The sequence below is a fragment of the Rhinatrema bivittatum genome, chromosome 1, assembly GCF_901001135.1.
Source record: "Rhinatrema bivittatum chromosome 1, aRhiBiv1.1, whole genome shotgun sequence".
NCBI classification, from domain to species: domain Eukaryota; kingdom Metazoa; phylum Chordata; class Amphibia; order Gymnophiona; family Rhinatrematidae; genus Rhinatrema; species Rhinatrema bivittatum.
This window is the reverse complement of record NC_042615.1, coordinates 341,679,788-341,689,171: the sequence shown is the minus strand read 5'-3', so window position 1 is coordinate 341,689,171 and position 9,384 is coordinate 341,679,788. Positions and strand designations below refer to the sequence as shown.

Sequence of the window (9,384 nt, the reverse complement as noted above, 5' to 3'; positions counted from 1 at the left end):
GTTCCATTGTAAACCGGTACGATAAGACTTCATCTTGAGCATCGGTATATTAAAAGAATTTAAATAAATAAAATAAATAAGTCTACTGCGTAACAGTTACAAATGACATTCTTGAAGGCTGTCCACGCAAGATGTTCTGTACCTTGCAGAAGACCATCAAAGTGGCTGTTTATCACAGCTCGGATTTGTGGGCCAACACCACCTTCTTTTATCTTGGCGTCACTTATGTGTGGAAACATTTGCCACAAATAATCAAAGGCTTTACTTTGCTTGTTCATTGTCATGACTGCTGCGAAATACTAAAATTTTTGTATCAGATGACAAAAGATTCCATCCTTGCAGCCTTGACCCAAGCAGCTCTGCCTGACTCTTTGATAAAGCCAAATCTCTGACCAGATAGTTTAGCTCTGACTGAGATATTAAATGAGGATCGCTGGATGTTGATGGCACAAAGTCAGGATCACCCCCAGCTTCCATCTGTGACGGCTCGCCATCATCGCCTACCTCCTCATCCTCAAGTGTCCACACCTCTGGCGGTTTTGGAACAGGAAGCCTGTAGCCATGCGGCACTGGTCTCATTGCTGATGCAAGGTTAGGGTACTCAATAAACTTCCTGTTCTTTGATGAGTATCCTGACACATTCGTCATGCAGAAGTAACAGTCAGTTATATGATCTTTCTGATCCCTCCATATCATTGGGATGGCAAACGGCATGGATGGTCGCACACCCTTCAGCCAAGCTCGCAGATTACTGGCGCAAGATGCGCAACATATATGAGGAGCCCATGCTCTGTCCTGGTCACCAATTTTGCACCCGAAGTATAACTCGTATGCCTTCTTAATGCGTGCAGTCATACGCCTTTTCTGTGCTTTCAGAGTAAACTCACCACAGATGTAACAAAACGTGTCACGGCTATTACGACATTGGCACGACATTTCATAAAGTATATGAAATTAAATCCACAAGCTTTAAACAACAGTTTCAGTGATTCGATCATTCACACAGACGTCGCATAGGAGACTACTCATTGCTGCTGCTTTATATAAGGCTGCGTCATCATGGAAACAAGTTGGATTGTTGCAGCTGAGCTGGGGCTTGCCCGAGCAAGTTCGGGTATGATCAGGCAGAGTTTCTTGGGTGTATTTTAAAAAAGTTAGTCTGTTATATGTTACTTATAGCCCACGATACAACATGAATTTTAAAAATCAAAAACTGTCCAGCAAGAAAATATGTACACGAGATTGTTTTAAAATTTCACAATTATTGTAACACAAAACTGGCTATTTCTCAAAAATCTTACATAATGTACAAATTTTGAAGTAATATCCGTGATCAGCATCAACAAATCTATTTGGAACACCAAAAAGCCTGAAGGAAACAAACTTTATTTGGACTGATCCTGGTATGTGCAGGGAACAAAAACTGTTTACTAAGTTCTATAATTATAAAAACAAATCATTGAAACAGTAACCATTTTACATCCTTTTGACTGTCACATAACATGGAAATCCTCTATCACTCACCAGGAGATTCCATTGCTGTAGGCTGGAGCCCATCAGCTCTGCCTTACTCTTACATAGTTCCAAATTCCTAACTATCATTTAGTTCACTGTGTTATGAAGTGTGGTTCAGAAGAAGAGAATGGAAGAAAATCTGGGTTATGTGACTGATAGCACAGGACATCATCTTTCCCAGCTGCCTCAAATAAGAATTATTCTGGCACGGACACTGCGGAGAGGTACTGGGCCTATAGCAGCCGGAATGTTTGAATATAGCACCATACACCAGCTTCTTTGACAAACCTCTCTCAACTGGAGTTACCATGCAGAAGTAACAATTGTTATGATCCATTGGCTTTCTCCAAATCATTGTCACTGCAAAAGGCACACATTTCCTTTTCAACCAGTGGTGAAGCTTTGTTGCACAAGTGCTGCAGCAGATGTGGCACTCAGCTCTTGTCCTGATCTCCAATTTTGCAGCCAAAATAGAGGTGGTAGACTTAATCACAGCCTTTATACTGCACTTTTGTGATGTAAAAGTCACTTCACCACATAGTAGAAGTTATCTGCATTGTTCACACAAGTATGAGGCATCTCTGGATCCTGTTCAGACAGAAATAAAATCAAACACTGACAAATGACAGATTTCTAGAGATGATCTAGGGCAATTTGTTTAGCAGTGATGTAAGCAGTTTTGATTGCATCATTGATGCCTAGGAACAACAATGCAATTTATAACATGTATGATGCAATATGAGCTTCATTCATTGGTCTGCCCAAAATGCAAGAACTGTTCCAACCCAGTCAGATTTATTCAGATTCAGTCTGTAGGAAAATCCCAATTCTTGCTAACAAGGCCCAGCAGCTAAACCCTCTGACATCAGCAAAAATGGATATTGACCTATGTACAGCTATGCATAAAACAAAAGGATTCTGTGGTGCTGTGTACATGGCTAAGGCGATGGATTTATTGGCCCTTTCTACCCTAAGTGGCACCCAAGGGAGGGCAAAACCAACATTAGAACCATCTGGTACTGTGTGAATCTATACTGAAATAACATTGGGGCCTCTCTTTGTGGTCTCAAGTCCCCATCCGGGATCAGAGTCCTGTCAAACCTGGGCAACTCATTCAACAGAACTGATTGCTTGCTGCACTGTGCCAGCAAACAAAGGACTGGCCAAAGAGTGGGAAAATTAAAAGCCTTAATTATGCATTCACCTGACTATGCATGAGCTGCTGAATAATGCGTAAGTGAGCCCTTGAAAAGGAGCCAGTACTTATGGCTGCTGTTGTCATTGGATCCTACCCAAAGAGGCGGTAGTCCATCCTATCGCTGATGCCTCCACCCCGGCTAAGGTGCCCGAGCCCACTGCAGACAGAAAAGACCAGTCTCCTCCCGGTATCCCTGAGTTGAGGAGCTGAGTGCACCTTACTGCTAGAAAGTGGAAAAGGTGATGCCCTGACCCTGCCACCTCAGATGCCTGGGTCCTGGTCACAGAGACTAGCCTGCCAAAGAGAAAGTTCAGCTGCAGGGCCCATGTGCTAAGAACTGTAACTTTTATTCCCTAGTCTGGGGGGCAGGAAGCTAGAGCTCATTAGCATTTTATACATGCAAATCATTGCTAGAGAGATAAGAGGTTAGCATTAATTGTAATCTGATAAGCAGAGGATGTCAAATATACTTTTGTAACTATTGCTCTTATTAGAATCTGTGTCCTTAATTGCCTGTGTGTTTCATGATAAATTGTTAAGCTTAGCCCTATGTAGCTTAGAAATAAGAGATTTGTTTTTCTTCAGTCAGTTTATGTAAGTTTTCTAAGAAACGAACAGGAGAGTCTCTGGTAAATTAGGTACATACATAGAGGGAGGTGGGGTTGGAACTCAGTTCTTTTCCCTACAAGTAATGTAGATTAGTCATTTCTGGTTTAATTTAAGATCCTCTCTTTTAACTCATTTATCCTCCATCATTCCCAAGACAAAGGTCATACATACTGACGCAGTAGCATTTCTTGAAAACTAAAGCCAATCAACAATTTTAAGCATTTTCGTTTTCAGTGACCCAGATTTAGTAAAGTTTAACTACATTTATTTCAGAAGAATTTTGGCTGTAGACCACTCATCAAAAGATCTATGCGCCTACTATGCTAACCTATACACAAGCGACTGAATTTACAAATCTAGCTTTCAGGGACTTCATGTTCTCATTCCAAAAAAATAATTACAGCAAGTCATGAATAGGAGTGATAACTTAATCACTGGCCATGAAAATGTAAACCAAATTGTGCATACCACCACAAGCAAATCAGACCTCTGATAGGTACATCTATATGCTACCAGAGTTATCTAAATTTCCATCTAATTAGCAATTTAATGTGCCACAACCCTAGAGAAACAACTATTTAGTAGATTAAACCCACCAGATTCCACTTATGCAGTGGTTCCCAACATGTGGTCCTCCGGACTATAGCAGAGGGTTTGTGGGAAGTACAGATGCAGCACCTGAAAGAGGCCCAACAGGCTGCTGCAGCAGCCAACCTGCCATGGACCCAATCCATCCTGTAGCAACCTAAGAGGAGGTGGCCCTCAGTGAGAACCTGGGCAAGTATGTGTGTGAGATGAATCATCATGAGACCCTATGTCCGTAAGAAAGCGGTAGTTTACCCCTGCAATCCAGCAGCGAAACATGGGCAGTTGGGTTGAAAGATACACTGTACAGTCTGGGTAGATGGACTGTTCAATATTGCTAAAGGCTTTTGAGCCACCACACATCAATATAAAAGTACAAATTTGCAAGCCTCACGGCTATCTTGACTGTACAGTCGGGACAAATTGTTCAATATTGCCACAGGTCTTCAGCCGTGACACCCGGTTTACAGGTTTCATTGCCGTTTTGGACGGAGTACACAAGATCTTTATTGTTACTTTTCTGATATGATTTACGGGCTACACGGCCGCTAAGAGCCGCAGATGATTAGAAGACCGGACGGTTCAACTCCGAAGGGTTGAACACGTTGACAGGCTTGCTGATGCGGCATCTTTAAAAACTTTTGTTACTCGCTTACATATAAAATAGTATATCCTTTGGATTTTTTGAAACTGAGCCACGTTAAATACTTAAGAAGTGGTGCATTTTGCTTATTTATTTTGGCTTATGTGTCTACATCTAACGACGTTACGTTTTACGTTATACCAACTTACCGCTTTCCACCGCAAGGCATCCTCAGAAAGAGATGACACCTATGTGAAAGGAAAATTAAATATTATTTCTCCCGCTTCAGAGTAAGACCAAAACGTATTAACCCGCCCAAGATTTTCTTGTTTCACCATGTCCTCATCAACAAGATAGTAATCACTGGCACTCATGATGTGAACAGCAATATGACGTTTTCATCATCGGACACAGCAATAAAAAAAAATGAACACCCTCCCTCCCCCTCCTATAACAGTTCATCCAATCTTAGAAAAACTATAACGCCACCACGAAAAAAAGATTGTAGCATATTCCTCTCCGCCGTCACATAGCACGAAAAACAATCACTGGATTTGACAAAAATTCTCTGATCTAGAACACGTTAGAAATATCAGAACCAATGCACCAAAAAAAAAACAAAAACTCACCGCCATGCGGTACCTCCCAGACCTCACTTCTGCTTATCCAGCTACACAAAACGAAAAGAAAGAAGAAATAACGCGCGCGCGAATTTATAGGAAACGTCACCGCAGCGCGTGGCACGCACAAGTTTGAACGTTCTCTCACCCTCCCCTCCCAGCGCCGCGCACAATCACTAAAAGGGCAGGCCTTGCACTCCAAGCTATACCGGAGAGGAAAGAAAAACTAGATGGCGCCCAGACTCACGTTTATAACACCATCCCTCCCCATTATCTAACAGCCGACAGCATTCATCGCAGATGTGCACAAAGGCTAGGACTGGACCCTTTTTGTTTCTCTGAGCGCGTTGCAGGCCTCGATCTGGTTCTTTCCCAGCAACCTATTGTTTTTACAGTGTTTGAATCTTTCTTTTCCCACATTACCGCTGTAACGTCATCACCAGCTGATGGGCACCGAGCTCTGTCTACTTGATAAAGAGTGGTCAGCAAGCTCTGGCGTGTGTCACGCTGAGACCGGCGCGCTCTCGGGACTTCCGACCAAGAAACAAAGTACTACCGTACTATAACCCGGAATTATACTTGCAACTTCACCGTCCTCTTTTCAAAATAGGCGGGGCCTCAACCCCAGAGCGCGGCTTGGCACGCACACTTGTCCCTTACGGAAGGGTTCTCCTTGAGCACGCGCAGTGGAGGACTGACGGCGGAGCGGGTAATCGGTGGCGGCCGGGGAGGGAGGGGGGCGGAGTCTGGGCTGCCACGTTGTAGTGGGACGTGGAAGTGTTCGGCGTTTCTTGCTACCGCCTCTGCTGCAGCGCGCGCGCGCGCCGGAGACGGAGAGAAGAGCGTGAAGAACCGGTGCGTGATCTCTCCACCCGGAGCCGTCACGTCAGCGTGTCCCCCCGGCTTGCGCAGCTCTTGTTACCAGCCCCGGAGGAGAGCAGGTGAGGGAGGGAGGAAAGGACCGGTCTAGGGGAGCTCTCGCCATCTGGAGCCGGCGGAGGAACCTCTTATATAGGGTGTTAATTGTTGCCGGCCCGCTCTAGCACTATGTTGACTGCACGAGGGGAGCCTGTTATCACTTCCCTGGCGCGGGAGTGTTGCTGTCGCGCTTTAGTTTAAATCCCCCCCCCCCCCCCTCCCTTATTGCTCGTATTAAGGGCGAGTGAGAGAGATTGCTTTTTTCCGGAGCTGCGGTAGCACATCGCCAGCTCATTGCTGGGACCTCCGCGGCCTTGTCAACATTTGGGAGTTTGCTAGGGGTGGGCCATAACAGCAGGTTTACCTTGCCCTCCTGACACTTGGCTGTCAGTGGCAGGCCTTTGTGCGTGGTAAAACTTTTAGTACTGTCTGTAGGGTTCTGTATTCTGCCTGGGTGGTGGGTCCCGGTTAAGCCCGAACGGTTGGGAAAGAACATGAGTTGGATGGTAGTCTTTTTCCTCTCCCTCTCTGAAGAATGTTGAAACGTTCATTTTTGGGTTAATTAAGGGGGATTTCAAATCAGTTGTTCTTAACTTAGGTGTCAGATTGCTGCATGTAACACACACCACAGTCTGTTCAAAGTCCAAGGAAGAAGCACTTACGACATCTAGGGCTTCCTTTTATGTATATGGGGATAAAGAAAACTCAAGTGACTTGGTCCTTTAGTTTGGCTTTGATTTTGAAATTGCTGCAACATGAAACACCTTTATGTGAAACACAGTTGTAATTTTGCCCTAGCTGTTACATGTAGGCTATTGTTTACTGGTAAGAGGTATAGTATACGGGGGTCATTTACTAAGGCTTTTCTCCCATTCTATGGCTATGGGAAAAATGATTAGTAAATCAGGCTTTTAGTTTGAAAACATTCAGTTCATAAGGTTTTTGTTTTGTATCCAATTTTAAGTTATTTGTCTAGGTTAGAGTTCTAGTATCTGTAATGATCCTGGGGAAAACTGTATGTTGTAACTTTTTATTTGACCAGCATAAGAATTTCTAGAGCTGCTAATGTACATGAGCTTTGGAGACTGCATAGTAATAAAATAGAATTCATAGATACATGACAACAGAAAAAGATCATATGGCTAATCTAGTCTGCTCATCCATTCAGTTAATTTAGTTTACAATTCCCATCACTTCCTTAGAGATTTACTGTATTTCTCCCATGCTTTTTTGAATTCAGATACAGTTTTTGTCTATATCACCTCTACCTGGAGGCTTTTCCATGCATCCACCACTCCTGTAAATAAGTATTACTTAAGATTACCCTTGAGCCTACCCCCTTTCACCTTCATTCCTTTCTGTTGAAAGAGGCTCACCTCCTGTGCCTAGAAACCTTTGAGATATTTAACTGCCTCTATCATATCTCCCCTATCTCACCTTTCCTCTAGGGTGTTTAGATCTTTGTCTATCCCCATATGCTTTAGAACAAAGACCACTGACCATTTTAGTAGCCACCTCTGGACCGACTCCATCCTGTTTATATCCTTTCAGTCTCCACAATTGTACACAGTATTCTAGGGGCAATATCATCTCCCTTTTTTTGCTGACCATTCCTCTCCCTATGCAGCCAAGCATCTTTCTAGCTTTTGCTGTCTTTTTTTATCCATCTGTTTGGTGACCTTAAGATCATTAAATCTGATGATCGTCCAAACCCCAATTCTGCTAAAAAATATTCAGAAAATAGAATTAACTGAAAGTACGAAACCTCGGTGTAATGATTGACACAGAACTTAGCCTCAAACAACACATATCACTAAAAGTCAAAGAAGGGTACACCAAACTTATGGTTCTCAGGAAATTAAAACCTTTACTAACATTAACAAACTTCAGAACAGTCTTACAAGCACTAATATTTGCTAGCACAGACTACTGTAATGCCCTTCTCCTAGGATTACCATACACAACAATAAGACCACTCCAAATGCTGCAAAACTCTGCCGCAAGAATACTTATTGGTAAACGAAGAAATGATCATATTACTGAAACTCTAGCAGAGCTACACTGGCTACCCATTCAATACAGAGTTCAATACAAAACACTTTGCACAATACATAAATTAATTCACGACGAAAAAGCAGAATGGCTGAACACAGCACTACGTGTTCATGTCCCACATAGAAACCTCAGATCTGCTAACCATCCCTTCGGTTAAAACAGCAAGACTGACCCAAGTTAGAGAACGGGCTGTATCCTTAGCCGGACCAATTCTGTGGAACACCATGCCCTTAGAAATTAGACTACAGAGAGTTTTTAAACTATTCAAAAAGAGTTTAAAAACCTGGCTTTTCAAGCAAGCCTTTTACAAAGAGAGCGGTGAATAGTGGAATATGAAATCTGGCAGCAGAACATCAGAACGCAGCACCTTTCTGCTCAATAAGTGTGCTTTATTAAAACAAAACATACACTCCGATAGAGTTATATATGCAATTAAAACTGAGAAACGAGAAAAAGGACAAGATTTTTTAAAAACCTTTTGCAAATAGTCTTTATTACGAAACTATGTTACCGGACTTTAATGGCACTTCCTATAGATAATATTAATTTATACATTTTCCAAAGATGTATATATGTGCCTCACTGTAAACCGTTGTGATGGTATACTGCTTAATGATAGTATAGAAAAGAATTTTAAATAAAAATAAATTAGATACAATTACCCCTGCTCCTCCTTTGTGCTTAGAAGAATTTCCTCTCCCTTGAATGTTTGTATGCCAAACGCATTACTCTGCATTTTTTAGCATTAATATTAGCTGCCAGACCCTAGACCATTTCTTGAGCTTTCCTAGATACACCTCCTGTTTTCCATACCTTCCTGGCTGTCCACCCTGTTTCAGATTTTAGTATTATTGGCAGAAAATCAAACCTTTGCAGACAATCCTTCTTCCAAATCACTTATGAAAATGTTGAAAAGAACCAGTTCCAGAACTGAAAACTCCATTTACCAATACCTTTTTCACCTCGCACTCAGGGGTAGATTTTAAAAAAGATCGTGTACTTTTGTTCGCAGCAGGTGCGAACAAAAGTACGCTGGATTTTATAAGATACGTGCATAGCCGCGCATATCTTATAAAATCCTGGATCGGGGCACGCAAGGCTGCCGAGCCACGCAGCCTGCCTCCGTTCCCTCCGAGGCCGCTCCGAAATCGGAGCGGCCTCAGAGGGAACTTTCTTTCGCCCTCCCCTCACCTTCCCCCTCCCTTCCCCGGCGCTATCTAAACCCCCCCCCTTACCTTTGTCCCTCGATTTACGCCTGCAAGAAGCAGACGTAAATCTACGCGCACCAGCGGACTGCTGGC

The 9,384-nt window shown here is 43.0% G+C and overlaps 1 protein-coding gene and 1 long non-coding RNA gene across 13 annotated transcripts in view; one reads left to right on the top strand and one right to left on the bottom strand.

Moving 5' to 3' along the window:
* Positions 1–1,365: 1,365 nt before the first annotated feature.
* On the bottom strand, positions 1,366–5,652 carry LOC115090248. Its single transcript, XR_003856352.1, has 3 exons — positions 5,120–5,652; positions 4,700–4,738; positions 1,366–2,103 (listed from the first exon to the last, which is right to left on the bottom strand). It is a non-coding gene; the product is annotated as an uncharacterized LOC115090248 (long non-coding RNA).
* A 179-nt stretch (positions 5,653–5,831) lies between these two features.
* The window catches only part of SEC31A (SEC31 homolog A, COPII coat complex component), a 236,320-nt gene continuing 232,767 nt past the window's right edge, over positions 5,832–9,384 (top strand). For 11 of the 12 annotated variants that reach the window (XM_029599022.1, XM_029599015.1, XM_029599008.1 and 8 more), the window contains exon 1: positions 5,832–6,051. The gene's annotated coding sequence lies outside the window, so the exon portion shown is untranslated. The remainder of the gene's footprint in view (positions 6,052–9,384) is intronic. The other variant, XM_029598987.1, reaches the window with a different exon arrangement.